Source organism: Rutidosis leptorrhynchoides, chromosome 6 (assembly GCF_046630445.1).
Source record: "Rutidosis leptorrhynchoides isolate AG116_Rl617_1_P2 chromosome 6, CSIRO_AGI_Rlap_v1, whole genome shotgun sequence".
NCBI classification, from domain to species: domain Eukaryota; kingdom Viridiplantae; phylum Streptophyta; class Magnoliopsida; order Asterales; family Asteraceae; genus Rutidosis; species Rutidosis leptorrhynchoides.
The window spans coordinates 214,420,317-214,442,843 of NC_092338.1; the positions used below are offsets into that span (position 1 = coordinate 214,420,317).

Genomic DNA, 22,527 nt, shown 5'->3' on the forward strand with positions numbered 1-22,527 from the left:
TAAGACGTGTTCACTTATCTAATCCTCTCTATGCTTAGCTTGCCCCGTTTTGCCTATTTTGTTATCTCATAAGTTGTTGAACTATTAAATATTAGAATCACTTCTAAACCTCAATTCGAATGATACTCCATGAATTCACATAAGCTTTGTATCTTAAGATCGAGTTAAGCATGATTTGGTCATTAAGATTGAGCTTGAGTTAAAATCACTTAAAACTCCCAACTATCGAAATCACTTAAGATAATCAGCACTACTATGTTGGCTAAAGGCCAATTGAAAACCAACTTAGATCAAGAACACAATCACTTATAATTCCCTAGCTAGTTGTCTAGATCACCTAAGGTGTTGAAGCACACATTGATTTACTTCTCAAATCACTAAGAGAGCTACTCAACATATGTAATCAAAGTCAAGCCTAAAACAAACTCATAGCAATGGTTCTTTAGCCAATCTCAACAACACATGATCATGTAATTCATTCAAACAACAATATTCAATTGAATTGGGGCAAACACTAGCATTAGAGATTCATAGATAAGAAAACACAAGAGATTTAGCCAATCATTGCTAAAACTAAACTAATAATAAGCATAGAAATGTAAATCATCATCATATTCAAGCTATTACAAGTAACCAAAGCAAGTATTAAGATTAAAGTAATGATTACAACTAAATATTGCAAAGTAATTAAAGTAAAGTAAAGATTACAACCCAAATTGAAAAGAAGATGAAGATCTAAGCTAAATGATGATGAATCTTGAACAATCTCCCTTGAATCCTCCCTTAATCTCTAATAGATGATGAAATTAAGGTTTTGTGTGTGAAAATTGGACCCTAGGCAGCTGCTACAAAAGATGCATATGAAAAATGACCTAATCTCGTCCCTTTTATAGTGCTGAAAATCTGGGCTGAAACAGCGACAGGAGCGCCGCTTTTGCTTCAGGAGCGGTGCTTTTGGCTATCTTCAGGAGCGGCGCTTTTGATGAATAGCGACGCTTTTGGCTCTGATCAGGAACGACGCTTTAGCTTGAAGAACGGCGCTTTTGCCCACTGATAAGAAATGAAGACAAATCGTGCATAATAACGGCGCTTTTAGTTCTGGAGCGGCGCTTTTGATCCTGTAGGAGCGGCGCTTTTAGGCCAGGAACGGCGCTTTTGGAGCTGTTTCCTGCACTCGTCATTTTCTAAGCCAATTTTGCCTAAGATTTGGTAAATTTTACACCAAATCAACTCCTTAGCCCAATATTTACCAAATAGCTCAATAACACACTAAATGGGTCTCGAGATAGTCAAAAACCGAGCAAAGTGAGGTAGATATCGCGAGATTAACATATATAAATTGAGCGATATCAGCATTCCCATTATCAACCTTCTTCTTTGGGCATTGATTTTTGAAGTGCCCTACTTCTCCACATCCGTAGCACGTAGGAACTATTGCATTTGCTTTTGTTGTCGGAGTATTAGATTTGGGAACAACAACTCTACAATTTTTTGCAAGATGGCCTAACTTCTTACACTTGGTGCATTCAACAGTACACTTCCCATGGTGATACCTCTCACACTAGTTACTGTACGGGTGTTTCCCGGCATAGTTACTCTTGGAACCACCAGCAGTTTCATCAGCAGCTTTCTTTCTTGAGTATTGGGTTGAACCTTTACCCTGATCAATATCAAACATCCTCTTACCATCAGTATTTCCCTCAACTTTCTTACTTCCAGCATTCCTCATTTTCAAAGCCATCATAAGATTTTGTGCCAACAGGATGACACAATCAATAGTTTCCTTACCAGCAGATTTAACGTTTCCTTGGATCTCGGCAGGAAGACCCCCTGACATATCTCTCGATCTTCTTATACTTGGGTGTCACCATAGTCGGGCACAGTGAAGCTAACTCCACAAATCGGTCGTTATAAGCCTCAATATCAGTACCCTTTACCTTTCTATTCCTAGAAATCAGTCTCCATCTTTTGGACCTGGTTCCTTGGGTAATACTTTTCAGTCATCATCCTTTTCACGGAGTCCCACGGTGTAGCCAAAGCAGCATCCAGACCCACTGTTTGGGCATAAGAATTTTACCAAGTCAGGGCACTACCAGATAGAGTGCAGGTGGCATACTCGACTCTGTTAGCTTCCCCACATTTGCTGATGCGGAAAATAGATTCAAGCTTCTCGAACTAGCGAGTTAATTATACCGCTCCTTCAGTATACTTGAACGTAAAGGGTTTACAGTTCATGAAATCCTTATATGAACAGGTATTCGGGGATTTTTGGGAGCAGTGTTGTTGCCTTGAGCGGCAGCTAGTAGTTGTTGAAATTGAGAAGAAGTCAAAGTGTCGTTAGAATTGCATCGCTTGTTGATAATCCATGAACCATGTTTCTTCAATACATAGGTAAGTTGGTGTTAGTTAAAGAGTTTATAATGCGATAAACATTATAATGTGATTAAACATACAACATATTTAGAAGGATAAGATAATTCATAAATAGAATGCTTAGTTTTTATTAATAGCACGGAGATAAAAATCTCTTATTACACAGAAATAGAAAGAATGGTAGGCATTGACATGGGGTATTAAGTACATATATGTATGTATGTATGTATGTATGTATGTATGTATATATATATATATATATATGTATATATATATGTATACATACACATATACATATAGGTATATATATACATGTATATATACATATACATATATACATATATATGTGTGTATATATATATATATGTATATATACATATATACATATATATATATATGTGTGTATGTATATGTATATATATATGTGTATGTATATATATATATATATATATATATATATATATATATGTGTGTGTGTGTGTGTGTGTGTGTGTGTGTGTGTGTATGTATGTATATAATATATATATATATATATATATATATATATATATATATATATATATATATATATATATATATATATATATCCATGTAATTGATATATAATTTATAAATTATAGTCCTAATGTTAATGTTTGCAAGTTAGCGTAAATATTATTCACGACATTTTTTTAATAATAAATAAACTATTTGAATAATTAATACCAAAATTATAACAAAAAAACTTATAGTTTATAGGTAAAAGCATGAGAGTCTATCCATGTGACTGTGAGTTCAAATCCTCTTTTATGCTTTGACTATTAAACGAGCATACGATCTATTCGAGCAATATATGCTCGAGTAACTAGCTCGACTATTAAACGAGTTTTCAAGCGAGTCGAATATTAAAAATTTTTATACTCGGATCGTGAAATTAATAGAACAACATTTTTTGTTTGAACTCTACTAGAATTCGAACTCGGTAAAGTTTGAATTCAAAATAAACAAGATCGAACTCGAATAGCTCGTTAAAAGCTTGGTTCGTTAATAGCCCTAGTGAAACCTATACGAGGGCTTATCATTATTTCAACGAAAGTATGCTCAAGACATTCTAGAACGGGTCAACATGTCCTCATGAAAATTTGTAACTCCTTTGGTCGATACCAACTCTAAGCTAAGTACTACTTCGGGTCTCGCTTACTCTGATACGACCATTATTTTTTTTTAGCCAATGCTCTTCAGTATCATACTTTTATGCGTCCATACATTTTCTTATTCCGTGCAACATGTTTTTCTTCATTTGCATGACCTAAAGGACAATCTAATGGATGTTTTGAAACACATACTTCGCTATATCAAGGGTAGTTCCTCTTATGAACTTCAACTCTACATGTCTTTTATCACATTCCTTGTCCCCTACACAGTTTCCAATCTAACTTCTGGCTACTTTGTTTATTTCAGTGACAACCTGTAACACCCCATGTTTTAGTTACATGTTATTTTGGACATCATTTGAGTTACAAGGTATGTAATCGTATATTTTTGGACCCCAAATAAAGTCTGAGTGAATGTTCTAAAACCTTACCATTGGAAAATAGACCTTATTACATTTCCAACGATATTTGATTTATCAAAAAAGGAGTTACGGTGTGAAATTTACGACCAAAACAAGTTTCACAAAAGTACTGAAATTGGGGACCTCGCGGTCGCGACCTGAAATCTCGAGGTCACGAGATATGGTTAGGTGATCAGTATTTTCTTATTTGTAGGCTCACGGTCGCGACCTAAAACCTCGCGCTCACGAGGTGTGTGGCTGGCAGCAGTTTTTGAACTTTTTTTTGGAGTTTTAAAGAGGGGTAAAGTGGTCTTTTCACTTGTGAACATGTATATGGCTTGAGATTTGATCTAGATCTCATCTTATCTTCATTTCTCACCCACCAAACACCTTAGAAAGAGAGATGAGGGTTTCTAGAGAGAGGAAGCTTCAATAGAAGAAGAAGAAGATGGTGATTTCTACCCAAATTGGAGTTCATCTTGGTGTGTCTAGCCTCTAGAACTTGTTTTGGTGCTAAGGTAATCCCTATAACCGAATTGTAGTGTTTGATTCTTGATTTGAGTTAGGGTTTGAGTTAGTGTTGTGTTATAAACCTCATTTCTTATGATATTGGGGGTTTTGTTGTATGTATTGTGTATGTAAACCCGATTATTGTGAGTTTAGGGTTAAATGAAAAATTTGAAAGTATTTGTCATGGTTTGGGTGTTAATCACTAGATTGTAAGTGTGTTAGTGATTTTTGTGTTCTTAAGAACATGTTTGTTGGTCATAATGGGTGTTGACCTTGATTTGGTGTCAAACTAGGATTTGAGGCTAGTGTTAGTGTAATAAGTACTCAAGTACTTGGTTTATGTTGTTAATTGGTTGTTTAAGGCCTAATCACTAGACATTAGTGATTTTGGGTGAATTTGGCGTAAATCAAATGAGGTCAAGTGTGATATGGGTCAATATTGCACGTGTTGTAGTTTTGGTGTAAATGATGTTTTGAAATGATCACTACCTAAGTAGTAATCTAGTGTCAGGACCTAGGTTGGTCTAATTGGTGTAAAGTATAATTTGGGTTAAATTGTACTTTGTAGAGTGGGTTTGGATTACCACCCGAAGTGGTAATTGGTTTGTGTCCATTATGTGTTAAATGAGCGGGTTTTAGCGAGCAAGGTGTGATCCCTCGGCTAAAGGAGGATTGTGTCGGATTCTCTTTTAGAGAATGTATATTTATGTGAATATTTTGCCTAAGTGTGATATAGGTGACTACTTGCCCGGATTTGTGGACGAAAATCATATTACATGACTTGTGCGGGCATTTCAAGGTGAGCGGAATAATTATACGTGTATTTATATGATGTATTTACTTGTGTGGGATGCGATGTGGGATTAAAGTCGAGGCGTATGACACCACATCGTGTTAGCATGGGATATGAGATTTAAGTCGGGGCGTACGACTCCATATGATTTATTTGCTTGTGTGGGGTGAACACGGTGTAAGCTAAAGTCAAGGCGTATGACACCACATCGGGTTTGCAGCATGAAATGTGGATTTAAAGTCGAGGCGTATGACACCACATTTTACGTGAAAGGTGGTCTTAAGTCGAGGCGTACGACACCACCTAGGGAATAGTGATACAAGGCGTATGTACACTAGCGGTCATTGTGACTATCGTTTCCTCATTTGTGTTATGGTGTGAATCCAGTGTAGATCCACCATAGCATGTGTATGGTCGACCATATTGTGTGTGTGTTGTTTATTTTTAGCGTATTATATTGTGATGATTATATGCCATTGGTGATGCTAGCTTGTTGTGAATTGTGAGGATTTAGCTTTATACATTGTGATTGTATGTTATTTGGATTGCTAGCTCGTATGCGGTATTTATGTAAGTTAAGGCAAGTAAGTAGAGTATATATGTATATGTATAATTGTTGCATTCACTAAGCGTAAACTTACCCCTCGTTGTTGTTACCTTTTTATAGGTGTCGTTTGATTTTGCGAAAGATTCTAGTTGTTAGACTAGACACTTTAGTGTCTCTTGATCTTTTGACGGGGTAGCTATTGGATATTCGGAAATGGATTGGGGACTTGGTAAATTCTCAGGATTATGCTCTTGGTATCGGGTTGGGTTATTAAGTCTTAACCCAGTTTGTAGTGTAAATGGGTCGTAATTACCCACTTGTTATGTAACGGGTCGAAAGGTGTCGAATTGAACGTTTTGGACTTGGTCATATGTTACACATGTATTTCATTGTATATTGCACACGCTAAAACTAGTGTTAAACGGATCGTGCGTTTTGATGAATTAAACTTTGTTTATAAAAAAATGTTATCATTTTAATATACGGTTTTGGGTTGTTTCACAACATCTTATCTTGTTCCATGTCCCGCTCAGGTGCTAAAACAAAAGGTGAATGTTGTCTCCAAAACTTGTGCTACATAACCGTCAGCTCGAACTTCATTGTCCATTGTCTAAAGCTACGATAGTGTATGGTGACAATGTCAGTACCATCTACTTAGTCAGTAATCCCGTTCAGCATCAGCTTGCAAAGCAAATTGAGATAGACATTTTGTTCGCGAGAAGTTGCACGCGACCTTATTGGAATTTTGCATATCCTTTTCATATATCAAATTGTCGACATCTTTATCAAATGACTTTCCCGAATGTTTTTTGAGGATTTTCGAGACAATATTTTCGTTCGTACATTTCCTGCTTCGACTGTGGGTGTATGCTAAATAATAGAGTCCTTGTAAGAGTCGAATAGATAGAAGTCAGTTTAGATGTCTTGTGCTATAATGTTTGTATAATAGTGATATATCATTTGGCGTTGGCGTTTATATGGAAAGCATATCAAATTCAAATAATTATGAGTTACGAGAGTTAATTAAGTATATATCAATAGGTAAATATTCATTTGAATCCTTAATTTTGCTTGAGATCTTAAACACACATGTGATTCGATCTTACAATCACATGTAATTGTCCAGCATTTTTAATCCTAGCCAATCACATGTGATTGTCCTGTGTTTTTAATCCTAGCCATTGATTATATTGGTCCAATGGCTGAGATTTATCCCCTAATTTTCAAGTAAAATTAAGGATTCATATGAATATTTCCCTATATTAATAACAATAATCGAATTATTGAGTTTACACATAGGCACCTTATTTCCTAGATCTTGGCTTACCTTTTATTCTTAACAAGATTGAGGGGTATGCGCTACGCTGCTGACAAATTTATGCGATTACGATGGTTATTGACTACACATCGAATGATAATTGTATGCGATTACGGTAGTTATTTACCAAACATCTTTTTTACATGACAAAGCAGTTTATTGTGTAATAGTTACTGAATGTCGACTATTAATTAAAAACATAATTTACATATCCAAATATTTAATTCTTACATACGTGAGTTAATTAACATTCGAAATTGTTTTCCGGTCAGGAACTTACAAGCTCATACAAAAGATGTACATGTCCAATACATACATACACTAAAATTGCTGCAGAAAGGAAAGTTAAACCTGCAACATCAAAAGACTATTTACCAACAGTCGGCTATTCATTACAAACTTAATTTACATACTAAAATATTAAACGGTTAGAAACTTACCATAATTTACATACAAAATTGTAAAACGATTACAAACCTACGAGTACATAATATAATTAGCATTGTGAACACACTACTGAATAAGTTGCTCGTGAAGATCATTTTTGAATAAAAAAGGTTCTTCTATCTTGCTAACGACGGAACACCCCGTTGGTGAAGTAAATTCATTTTCTTCCAAGTGAATCCTATAAATCATAATCAAGTATATATTAACTATCAAATGATTCTTCATATAACAGTTATACTATCATAATAAATCAGTTATTAATGCACCAAAACATGTAAACACCACTAATTCTTGTTAATAAGCAATTATCATGAAATTCAAATTAAAAAAATCAAAAGTTGAAGATAATTTGAAAGGACCCGTTCATATATATTATAAACGATTCACAATAGTTGATTACATTGTGAGGTATTTGACCTCTATATGATACATTTTACAAACATTGCATTCGTTTTTAAAAGACAAACTTTCTTTACATCGAAAATTGACAGGCATGCATACCATTTCATAATATCCACTATCCAACTATAAATTGATTTAATAATAATCTTTGATGAACTCAATGACTCGAATGCAACGTTCTTCGAAATATGCTTTGAAAGACTCCAAGTAATATCTTTAAAATGAGCAAATGCACAGCGGAAGATTTCTTTAACACCTGAGAATAAACATGCTTTAAAGTGTCAACCAAAAGGTTGGTGAGTTCATTAGTTTATCATAATCATTTATTTCCATCATTTTAATAGACCACAAGAATTTCATTTCCAGTTCTCATAAATATACGTCCCATGCATAGAGACAAAAATAATCATTGATATGGTGAACACCTAGTAACCGACATTAACTAGATACATATAAGAATATCCCCTATCATTCTGGGATCCTCCTTCGGACATGATATAAATTTCAAAGTAGTAAAGCATCCGGTACTTTGGATGGGGTTTGTTAGGCCCAATAGATCTATCTTTAGGATTCGCGTCAATTAGGGTGTCTGTTCCCTAATTCTTAGATTACCAGACTTTAATAAAAAGGAGCATATTCGATTTCGATAATTCAACCATAGAATGTAGTTTCAATTACTTGTGTCTATTTCGTCAAACATTTATAAAAGCGCATGTATTCTCAGTCCCAAAAATATAAAGGGTAAAAAGGCAAATAAAACTCACCATACTGTATTTCGTAGTAAAAATACATATAACGTCATTGAACAAGTGCAAGGTTGGCCTCGGATTCACGAACCTAAATTAATTATATATAATTATGTGTTGGTCAATATTTGTCTAACAAATTAGGTCAAGTCATAGTGTACCACAATCCTAATGCTCGAGACTAATATGCAAAAGTCAACAAAAGTAAATTTGACTCAAAATAATTTCCAAAAATCTATACATGATTAATATATAGTTTAAATATCGTCGTTTTATATTTTTAAATATTTTTAAAAGATTTATTAGAGTAAATAATATAATTTATTTATTAATAAATAAAATTTTATATTAAATTTATATAATAAAATATAATTTTATATATATTAAGTAATAAAATTTATAGGGTTCATTTAATATCATAAAGATAATATGATAGGTATTATTAAAGTAAGTTATTACACGTAGTAAAATATGTTTGTATCACATATTTATTTAATAAAATAATATCTATAATAATAGTAAGTAAAAGTTGTATTATTTTGTAATAATAATTATTATTATAAAAATATCAATATTTATAATTACTAAGATGACATTATGATAAAATGATAATTCAAATTATGATAACTTTAATATTTACGATAATTTTTAATATTATCTTTAAAATAATAATTCTATTTAAAATAATAATAATAATAATGATATTTTATAGGAACAATGACATTTCTATTAAAATGATAATTTTTGTTAAAATGATAGTTTTAATACTAACGATACTTTTAATAATAATAGTAATGATAAAAATAATAAGAACGATAATTTTATCTAAATCAATATCTTATAATATTTTAATTTCATCATGATACTCTTACTCATTATTTCCTAATCGTTTCGTTTAATAGCTTTTAATCGTCTTTTATATCGTGTTCATAATAATGATAATAATAGTAATCAAAATAATTAGGTGTTACAAATATTCGTTTTAATTACACTAATATTAATAATGATAGTTACTATAACATTATTAACGATAATACTAATAATTATCTTAATGATAATATAGTAATAATAATAACAACAATAACAATAACCATTTTTAAATAATGATATATATATTAATAATGATAATAATAATAATAATAATACTAACAATAATAATAATAATAATAATAATAATAATAATAATAATAATAATAATAATAATAATAATAATAATAATAATAATAATAATAATAATAATAATAATAATAATAATAATAATAATAATAATAATAATAATAATTGGATAATAATACTAATACTAATTATAACTTTAACTATAATAACGATTGTAATAATAAAAAAAAATAACAATTTTTAATGATAAATCCCTTTTATTGATAAAGATAATAATAATGATAATAATAAGATAAAACTAGAACGATGATAAAAACGACGATAATAATAATCATTTTTAATAAAAATATCGAAAATTCAATTGATTATAACTTCTAATCCGTTCATCGAAACCATTCGATATCTAAAGGAAAAGTTCTTAATTTTTCGCTAGCTTTCCAAGGACATACATATCTTATACCTTATCTCAACCGCAAGTGTAACTAATTCAATATTCAACCTAACCTGTCTAAGGGCAATATCAAAAGTACAAGCATGCATAATCCTAAATACTCGAGCACTAGTCAGGGATACACTATTAGTATGTAAAAGTTAAATTATGAGTACTCACGTATCAATATTGAGATTCAGTATTGCAGGAAAGGTACGTAGACGCAACAGAAATGATAAACACTATATTGACCTCACGAGCATACTCATGAACCATACTCAATCACCTCCATAGCTATAACCCATAATTTCCTTAATCCTATCCTACTCGAAAAACAATTTCAAAATCACTCGGACAGCACTCCGTCGTAATATTTTATGTATACTAATAATATCTTGAAATAATACGGAGTAAATATATATATGTAAATCGATTGAGAGGGTTTAGAGAAAAATATTTTCAAGTTTCTATGAAATAATGAAATTTATTGAATTCTATTTATAATAGATTTTTGAATTATTAAAGTGAATTATTAAAGTATGAATTATTAAAATGAATTATTAAAGTATGAATTATTAAAGTGAATTATTAAAGTATGAATTATTAAAGTGAATTATTAAAGTATGAATTATTAAAGTAAATTATTAAAGTTAAAGTAAAGTAAAAATAAAGTAAAGGTAAAGTTTAAGTATAGTAAAAGTATAAAACTATGTACGTATAATACGCGTATAAATATATATAATATTAATTTAAATCGTTATATATATTTAATAAAATAAAATATAAATATCGTTATCATTATCATACTAGTTAAGTAATGAGTTGTCAAAAGTGGTTCTAGATATTTATAAAAGTTATATACGTTTTAATAATAAAGTTCTTTTTAAACTGAAAACGTTTTTGTACGTTTGAAACTAAATAGATCAATCGAGTCTTTATGAGATTCAATCTTCCACTATCCTTTATCTAGTTCTCAATGATTGACAATTTGTTCTTATTTATAAATCACTTTACCATTTTCCGAATATTGTTAAAATGGAAAGATTTCTCAAATCAACGTAGGCCTTTCAACAGAAACTTGTAATCATAATTCAATATATCTGATAATTCAATCATTTGATCTTATCTTCTAATTCCATTGATAAACATTTTGAAACAGATACAATCATATAATAATCTAATATTTTGTTTACGTTTCAAATTATAATATATATACACATATACATATATAATCATATTCGTTTAATGGTTCGTGAATCGTTGGAACTTGGTCGAGGTTGAATGAATGTATGAACATAGTTTAAAATTCTTGCAATTTAACTTAACAAATATTGCTTATCGTGTCGGAAACATATAAAGATTAAAGTTTAAATTTGGTTGAAAATTTCCGGGTTGTCACAGTACCTACCCGTTAAAGAAATTTCGTCCCGAAATTTGAGTGGAAAGGTCGTGAATGATAATAAGTATATTTTCATGATGCATACGGGCTAAAAATTAGAGTTTTATCATCAGTGAATAATTTGGATAAACAATTCATTTATATGAAGAGTATGAATGAAGCTAACATAGAAGAGTGAAATGAGTAAGTGTAGATTCATCTTATCATTTGACGTAGATATGATTAATTCCCAGATTTCAAGGGATTTGAAGAAAATCTTCTTAATAAGATTTGACTCTCCGGTAATCAAAGGAATTAGGATCCGCTTTAAATGCGATCGTCCATTTTAATTGTTCTGTCAGAGATTTTCTTATAAATTCACCTCCTTCGTTTCCTTACAACTCACACCTTCCGTTGATGCATTTTATGCAAGTCCCTAGACATCTACCCACGTCCATTGCAGGAACAACAGTTTACAGGCCACCATGATTTCTCGTTATTATCCTATCCATGTTTGTATGTGGTTACAGGAGCTGCAGGAACGAGATTTAGATGTTTGATTATGTTAGACTTAGTCAGACGTACAAGTGAAGCCTCACTAGTACGGCAGACAGGCTCATACGCATGGTTGATGCTGAGCTAAGTCACAATTACAACCTAAATGAGAAGACACGAGTGAGTGATCACCCGTACGGCTGATGAAGCCAACTCGTACGTGTGATGAATGAATCGTATGGGGTGAGTCAACAGCAGGGGTATATAAAGTCTTATGTTCTTCATTTTAGGTTAAGCCTCTCATTTGTTACACACACTCAGATCTAGTGAGCTCCTCCGATTTTCTCTCAGTCCAAATCACCCAGGTGGTGAATAATAGCTCTAGGTGTTGATCTAATCACACTTGATTTAGTTGTGGTTTGACTAAATTAACCAAAAAAAAACTTAACCTATTCACTAGAGGGTTTGATTCACTTATTCCGCCATTGTGTGAGTTAAATCTGTTGATTTCTAAGTTCCTAGTCATGTTTTATCACCTTCTATTCTTTCCCCCTCACCTTATATTTTAAAGTATTCATCAATATGCTCCATCCAGTTCTGATTCTCGATATACTTCTAACTTTCATATCAGTCATTCTTCTTTTTCATCTACCGCCGGAAGAATCTATTTACTTCTACTATACTCTTGGAGTTTTGTCCTTTCGTTTCTTCTTCTTGCGATTAAACACCGCTTGTAATGGTTCAAAATTCGCAGATATGAATTTCGGAATGAACATTGTTAATGTTCTAGGAAGGAAATTTTGATGGCACGATCTTGACTTGTCAAATTAGCAGAATACCTTGGAAAAGGCCGAATCATCAAGAAATATTTTCTTGATATTTTAGAGGTTAAATAGAATACAAGAGTCTTATAACATGGCACATGATGATGTTATGATCTGTGAATCATCACGTTCCATTTAGAAACTCAGCATGACTTACTATAATATAATCACGTTGATCAAGTGTCATTATATTATATTAACTCATGCTTCAGCTCCCAACACTTCTTCTAAAATATTCCTATTTTAAACTCGAATGTTTCAGAATTTAGAAACTAAAATAGTTTCTTTTATGATGTAATACAGATAGCGCGAAAAGGTAAATGATTTCAGATAAGAATAATTATGAAAATATCTTCAGAAATATGGAGGATATTTATAATGAAAGATACGATGATATCTTAGAATTTCTAATATCAGAGGATGATGAAGGATATTGTCCGCAGGAGTTTAGAGTCAGAAGCAAGGTATTGGTTAATGACTTCAGCAGATACTGAATCATTTGGATTCTTTGAAGTCAGGTTCAGTCTTTGTAATTTGTCCACAGCCTCCTTCACACTTTGCTCAATCCTGTTTCCAGTTCCAAAACTTCTCTTTTTCTGCGCTTTGCCAGCACACTTCATCATTTTCATCCAGCTTTTACCGTTTAAAGTCGTTTTTAGTTTTTGCTGCTTCATCAGCATTTTTTTCCCATTTTCGGAGAACCAATTCGTAGTTTGGAGTTTTTTTCAGAAACTTCACATTCAAATTAAGTCCAGAAGATAGACGTTATATATACACATATAACTGTTGGCGTAGACATCCTGCGAGATTTCAAAATACTGATTGCTAATTTCCAATGATTCGTATGGCAATTCTCATTACAAGATGCAAATGAGTAAATGATGGGGTTTCAATGAATAATTATAATGACTTTTTGGAGAGGCTAAAGTCAAAGGGTAATGAAGTTGTTGGTACATCTGCTAATAATGTGGTGAAATGTAAAAGGTTCCTTGGTAACGATGGTGTATATCTCAAGGATATAATAAGGTTAGTCTGACTGAAAAGTCGAAGTTGACTTGCTGGAGCTGTGATAAAACTGGCTACTTTGAATAGGAGTCGCAAAGTTATTTTTGCTAATAAATGCCAAAGAATCTGACACGGATACGTTGTTTAAACTTTTACTTTGGTTTCAAGAGTTTTTCGGGTACATAACTGTGGGTAACATGTGGTTGGATCATTATCTCGATTGCTCATCATTCGAAGTGTCTTCAGAAATTTTCGAAGGGTTTGAACACAGATTGTAATCGTTAACATACGTTTGATGTTCTAACACAGTTTTGAAGTCAAAATAAAGCTTGTGAAAGATGTAAGGATCTAAGAGTGATGATTTTGGTCATATCTCAAGTTGAATTTTGAGATTTCAAAATCAGAATATGTAATTAAATTTTGAATGAGTATGGTTGTTTTGATTTCTATAAAAGAATGTATATTGTTGTGAAAGTAGGGAGTATAATGGATGATTTGCTGAATCAGATTCGAAGAATGTAATATATTAATTGTGAATTTATATATCTCTCGGGTATTGCCTACCCGTTAAAAAAAATTTCACAATTAATATTTTGTACAAAAGAATTTTATTACAGTCTTTATGAAAATATATATATGTATATTTTCTTCAGATGTAACATAGATTTAATGAGTTAATGTTAAATTAAACTCATTTGATTTACGGTTGAAACTAGAATTGAATAATCCCTAAAGGCTTTAAAAAGTACATAACTTTTACGCAGTATTTCTTTAATGACATTGAAATTATGAATCAATACTTCGTTATTTGTTGATGTATGATGTTCGGTTCGTGGAATTCTTGTGAATTTCGCAAAGTACGAATGATGTTATCTGAAAAGTTTCGGGTACATCGATGATGAAAGTGTAAAATCAAATATATACTTGATTTATTATGAATTGGAATTTGTTGAATTGCGACAGAGATTGTAGTTAACGCTGGTTAAGTTGCGGCCGAAGGACGTACATTATTGCATATTTGTAATATGAATTAACCGAGTAGTTAAGATTCACACACAATAGCTTAGCACGGAAAGATTTATTTCAAAATATATATATATATATATATATATATATATATATATATATATATATATATATATATATATATATATATATATACATATATATATATATATACATATATATATATATATACATATATATATATATATACATATATATATATATATATATATATATATATATATATATATATATATATATATATAATATACGTATAATTTCTTCAGAGGGAATGAGTTAATTCTTCATAACTCGTTGATACAATATACACGTTATTGATTCGTAATGATGTCCACAGTGATTCTTGAACTGACGGAGTTTGTGATGTTATCGGTGTTGTTGATTCGGATGTTGACTGTACTGACGATGCTGGTAACGCTGATGGTACTGTTGATGCTGTTGGTAAAGCAAGTTTGGCTTGTTAATCACACACCATTTTTGTCAGGGTTTCTACTCTTCCTTCTATCATTTTGGTTCGCTTAACTGATTTATGGTTAGGGCTAGATTAGATAATCTCTAAGACTTTAGAGATTACATAATAGCCGCGGAATTTTTCTCCAATGAAGTTATGAATTAATACTTCGTTAGTTATTGTTGTTGGTACTCCTTGGTATCTATGGTGCGTATGACGTTGATGCTCGTGGGACAGATTGTGAAGTTGAGGTTTACGACGCGGTTGTGGTTGGAGGTGGTAATGGTACTGTTGGCATTGATGATGGTGGTACTGGTTATGCTGCTGATGCTGTTGCTGGTGTTTGTAATCTCTGCACCATATTCTCCAAAGCCACTACCCGAGCGCGAAGCTCGTTGACTTCTTCTATTACACCGGGGTGATTGTCGGTTCGGACGAGCGGATAAATAAAATCTAAAATTTGATGTAATATATAATCGTGACGAGATACTCTGGAAATGAGCGAGAAAATGGTGTTTCGGACAGGTTCGCCGGTAAGTGCTTCAGGTTCTTCGTCAAGAGGGCAATGTGGTGGATGGAAGGGATCACCTTCTTTTTGTCTCCAATGATTGAGGAGGCTACAAACCCATCCCCAATTCATCCAGAATAGGTGATGACTGATTAGTTGATCTATTCCGGTCACACTGCTTTTGGAGCTTGAATGGGATTCCATTTCGGAATCTGAGTGACTTGAACTGATGACGAATTCCATTTCGTACGATTGGATAAAGGATTTTTTTTTTCGATATGAAATGATTTTGGCTAACGGATAGTATTCTAATTACATAGAATATATATATATATATATATATATATATATATATATATATATATATATATATATATATATATATATATATATATATATATATATATATAGATCAAAAGATTTCGTAGATTATGGAGGACTTTGCGGGATATGTCAGGCAAAGTTTAAAGTAACAGATATGATAAGATATGATTTAGCAGATATTCTAAGATATGAATTTTTGTCTATATACAATTCATGCAATCAATGCAGCAAGATGTGTCTTAGACTAAAAATGATAAGCAGGTAATTTTCTGAGGATGATAAGTAGTTAATTTTCGACACAACATGATAAGCAAAACTTTTGACATACAGACACGGTCGAAGTCCAGACTCACTAATGCATCCTATCGACTTATCAGTTAGACACACTAATGCAGACCTGGTTCGCTAAGACCACCGCTCTGATACCAACTGAAAGGACCCGTTCATATACATTATAAACGATTCACAATAGTTGATTACATTGCGAGGTATTTGACCTCTATATGATACATTTTACAAACATTGCATTCGTTTTTAAAAGACAAACTTTCTTTACATCGAAAATTGATAGGCATGCATACCATTTCATAATATCCACTATCCAACTATAAATTGATTTAATAATAATCTTTGATGAACTCAATGACTCGAATGCAACGTTCTTCGAAATATGCTTTGAAAGACTCCAAGTAATATCTTTAAAATGAGCAAATGCACAGCGGAAGATTTCTTTAACACCTGAGAATAAACATGCTTTAAAGTGTCAACCAAAAGGTTGGTGAGTTCATTAGTTTATCATAATCATTTATTTCCATCATTTTAATAGACCACAAGAATTTTATTTCCAGTTCTCATAAATATACGTCCCATGCATAGAGATAAAAATAATCATTCATATGGTGAACACCTGGTAACCGACATTAACTATATACATATAAGAATATCCCCTATCATTTCGGGATCCTCCTTCAGACATGATATAAATTTCAAAGTACTAAAGCATCCGGTACTTTGGATGGGGTTTGTTAGGCCCAATAGATCTATCTTTAGGATTCGCGTCAATTAGGGTGTCTGTTCCCTAATTCTTAGATTACCAGACTTTAATAAAAAGGGGCATATTCGATTTTGATAATTCAACCATAGAATGTAGTTTCAATTACTTGTGTCTATTTCGTCAAATATTTATAAAAGCGCATGTATTCTCAGTCCCAAAAATATAAAGGGTAAAAAGGCAAATGAAACTCACCATACTGTATTTCGTAGTAAAAATACATATAACGTCATTGAACAAGTGCAAGGTTGGCCTCGGATTCACGAACCTAGATTAATTATATATAATTATGTGTTGGTCAATATTTATCTAACAAATTAGGTCAAGTCATAGTGTACCACAATCCTAATGCTCGAGATTAATATGCAAAAGTCAACAAAAGTAAATTTAACTCAAAATAATTTCCAAAAATCTATACATGATTAATATATAGTTTAAATATCGTCGTTTTATATTTTTAAATATTTTTAAAAGATTTATTAGAGTAAATAATATAATTTATTTATTAATAAATAAAATTTTATATTAAATTTATATAATAAAATATACTTTTATATATATTAAGTAATAAAATTTATAGGGTTCATTTAATATCATAAAGATAATATGATAGGTATTATTAAAGTAAGTTATTACACGTAGTAAAATATGTTTGTATCACATATTTATTTGATAAAATAATATCTATAATGATAGTAAGTAAAAGTTGTATTATTTTGTAATAATAATTATTATTATAAAAATATCAATATTTATAATTACTAAGATGACATTATGATAAAACGATAATTCTAATTATGATAACTTTAATATTTACGATAATTTTTAATATTATCTTTAAAATAATAATTCTATTTAAAATAATAATAATAATGATATTTTATAATAACAATGACATTTCTATTAAAATGATAATTTTTGTTAAAATGATAGTTTTAATACTAACGATACTTTTAATAATAATAGTAATGATAAAAATAATAAGAACGATAATATTATCTAAATCAATATCTTATAATATTTTAATTTCATCATGATACTCTTACTCATTATTTCCTAATCGTTTCGTTTAATAGCTTTTAATCGTCTTTTGTATCGTGTTCATAATAATGATAATAATAGTAATCAAAATAATTAGGTGTTACAAATATTTGTTTTAATTACACTAATATTAATAATGATAGTTACTATAACATTATTAACGATAATACTAATAATTATCTTAATGATAATATAGTAATAATAATAACAACAATAACAATAACTATTTTTAAATAATGATATATATATATATTAATAATGATAATAATAATAATAATAATACTAATAATAATAATAATAATAATTGGATAATAATAATAATACTAATTATAACTGTAACGATAGTAATAATAAAAAAAATAACAATTTTTAATGATAAATCCCTTTTATTGATAAAGATAATAATAATGATAATAATAAGATAAAAATAGAACGACGATAAAAACGACGATAATAATAATCATTTTTAATAAAAATATCGAAAATTCAATTGATTATAACTTCTAATCCGTTCATCGAAACCATTCGATATCTAAAGGAAAAGTTCTTAATTTTTCGCTAGCTTTCCAAGGACATACATATCTTATACCTTATCTCAACCGCAAGTGTAACTAATTCAATATTCAACCTAACCTATCTAAGGGAAATATCAAAAGTACAAGCATGCATAATCCTAAATACTCGAGCACTAGTCAGGGATACACTATTAGTATGTAAAAGTTAAATTATGAGTACTCACGTATCAATATTGAGATTCAGTATTGCAGGAAATGTACGTAGACGCAACGGAAATGATAAACACTATATTGACCTCACGAGCATACCCATGAACCATACTCAATCACCTCCATAGCTATAACCCATAATTTCCTTAATCCTATCCTACTCGAAAAACAATTTCAAAATCACTCGGACAGCACTCCGTCGTAATATTTTATGTATACTAATAATATCTTGAAATAATACGGAGTAAATATATATATGTAAATCGATTGAGAGGGTTTAGAGAAAAATATTTTCAAGTTTCTATGAAATAATGAAACCTATTGAATTCTATTTATAATAGATTTTTGAATTATTAAAGTGAATTATTAAAGTATGAATTATTAAAGTAAATTATTAAAGTATGAATTATTAAAGTGAATTATTAAAGTATGAATTATTAAAGTGAATTATTAAAGTATGAATTATTAAAGTGAATTATTAAAGTATGAATTATTAAAGTGAATTATTAAAGTTAAAGTAAAGTAAAAATAAATTAAAGGTAAAGTTTAAGTATAGTAAAAGTATAAAATTATGTACGTATAATACGCGTATAAATATATATAATATTAATTTAAATCGTTATATATATTTAATAAAATAATATATAAATATCGTTATCTTTATCATACTAGTTAAGTAATGAGTTGTGAAAAGTGGTTCTAGATATTTATAAAAGTTATATACGTTTTAATAATAAAGTTCTTTTTAAACTGAAAACATTTTTGTACGTTTGAAACTAAATAGATCAATCGAGTCTTTATGAGATTCAATCTTCCACTATCCTTTGTCTAGTTCTCAATGATTGACAATTTGTTCTTATTTATAAATCACTTTACCATTTTCCGAATATTGTTAAAATGGAAAGATTTCTCAAATCAACGTAGGCCTTTCAACAGAGACTTGTAATCATAATTCAATATATCTGATAATTCAATCATTTGATCTTATCTTCTAATTCCATTGATAAACATTTTGAAATAGATACAATCATATAAAGTATTTAATCTAATATTTTGTTCACGTTTCAAGTTATAATATATATACACATATACATATATAATCATATTCGTTTAATGGTTCGTGAATCGTTGGAACTTGGTCGAGGTTGAATGAATGTATGAACATAGTTTAAAATTCTTGCAATTTAACTTAACAAATATTGCTTATCGTGTCGGAAACATATAAATATTAAAGTTTAAATTTGGTTGAAAATTTCCGGGTTGTCACATAATTAAACACAAATATTACCTGAAAACAAAATAGAAGACTAAAGGCGTTGGCCATTTACTATACCAATTGTTTAAGGTTTACAAAACCATGCAAAATTCATGTTATTACGACTGCACAGATAGATAACTAACAACAAAAAATATTAAGGGCTGCAATATATGATAGCGGCATATATACCATAAAAACTGTACAATTGTGATGTCTCTACATAAAACACAAATCGTTTTACCATGGCTTCTTTAGCAGTTGGCCTCGCTTGATGATCGTCCCGAAGCAGCTTGTTAAGGAAGTCAATCGCCTACACGTTGAAATAAATGCATCAATTACAACAGATAATAATAACTTCAAATGTATTTTGCATTCTACAAAAAAGCAAACGAATATAAGAATGTGCTACAACTTACTAACCTCCGGCACAGCTAAATGTTGATTATCAGCATTAATAAACTTTGTCCATAGTTTCCTGTTATGCCTGCAAAAAAAAATAACAAAAAAAAAAAAATGTTGTTAAAATCAACACAAAATAATAACTGATTTTAACTTCTTGAGTGTGTTTTACCAGCCTCCCAACAAGTGCACTGAGCTGTGGGTCCAGCTCGATACGATACCTTTGCAATAAGTATTTAGTTCGTCGGTACCTATTACCTACCACCCAAACATAACAATAATGATAAATAGTGTTACACTTGGAATTATATAATTTGCTCGGCAAAAAAAAGGGGAAAAAAAAAACTCAGTAGCTTTGTAACAGAAAGTATAAGAGTAAGAGTACCTTAGCAATTTTGACAAGCTGATCATGGTTGTCGTGCCCATAAAAGAACGGTTCCTTCCGAAATATCTGTAGACAATAACCAATTTTATAACATAAAACTATATATACTAAATGAATCATTAAGGTTAATTAATTATATAGTAAAATGCAACTTGGCATGCCTGGATGATAAAACTCAGCAAGATCCCAATCTACAAGACAAGGCTTGCATTGCTCATGATCAATCATCACATTGTGTGGCTTCACATCACGATGCATAATCCCTTGAGAGTGACAAAATTCTAACGCCTAAAAAAATAATATATATATATATATATATATATATATATATATATATATATATATATATATATATATATATATATATATATATATATATATATATATATTAATATCACAAAGGTGCAATAATTAACATTAAGTTTACCTACATTAAAATAGACACGGCCAACTTATTGAAATAAGGTTAAGGAAACAAAAAAAAATGGAACATGTATGAATGGAGTGCTTGCCTTAAGAAGCTCATAGATATAATAGCGAATGTCAAATTCAGAAAGTGTTGGATAAAGCATACATACGCAGCTATAGTCACCAATAGCGCGATATAGAGGCGAAAAAATTTCATGGGTATAATAACATTTGTTTAAATTAGAACCACCAATATTGCGTAATTAAAGTATTCTACCCGGAAAGGGAGAAAAGGCCTGAGTGTACATAAATCCACATAAAACAAATATGGGTGAAAATGTATACACGACCTACATATGTAGAGACGCATACCGGGCCGTCTACACTCGAATTTTAAACATGCCATATTTCTTCCATTGTCAAAGAAATTACACCTGCAAAAAGCTACAAACTTTAAACTTCAAAATTATGAAATACTCCATATGCAATAATAGTTTTCCTATATGTGGCAAGGTAAGTGGACTTGGTAACCGATAAGGTAATAAGAAATGGTTTGTATTAAACTTAATAAAAAAAAGTTGTACATGTCAAAATAAGGATTTGTCTATTTTTATTTATTTTGAATAAAGAACACAACCCAAATTGACACACTAATATGTAAATGGGTTGACATTGTCACCTTTAAGATTGAGCTGCACAGGTTAGAGCATTTCCTGCATTCCCACCTCCTGCAAACAACAAAGTTAGATGGTACTTTAGAGCAAAAACCTGAAACTACACCGCATGGACATCAAATGCAATAAGCCTGCAGAAAGTGTGTAAGATTATACCTGTAATCCACTTGATCAACTTTTGTACCATTGCAGCTTCTTAGCTTATGTAAAAAACAAATCTGAAATATAACGTCACATATATGCAGCAAAACAAAAGTTGTAGTAAAAGGGCAATTAGTAAAAAAATCAGAACACAAATAGTTAAACAATGCAGTAAAACACGAATGAAGTAACAAAAACAAAAATAAATCTATGAAAGC

General features: G+C 30.6%; 1 pseudogene; it reads right to left on the reverse strand.

Annotated features, from left to right (window-relative positions):
- Positions 1–1,947: 1,947 nt before the first annotated feature.
- LOC139854388 (casein kinase II subunit alpha-4, chloroplastic-like) lies at positions 1,948–21,658 on the reverse strand (annotated as a pseudogene).
- Positions 21,659–22,527: the final 869 nt, after the last annotated feature.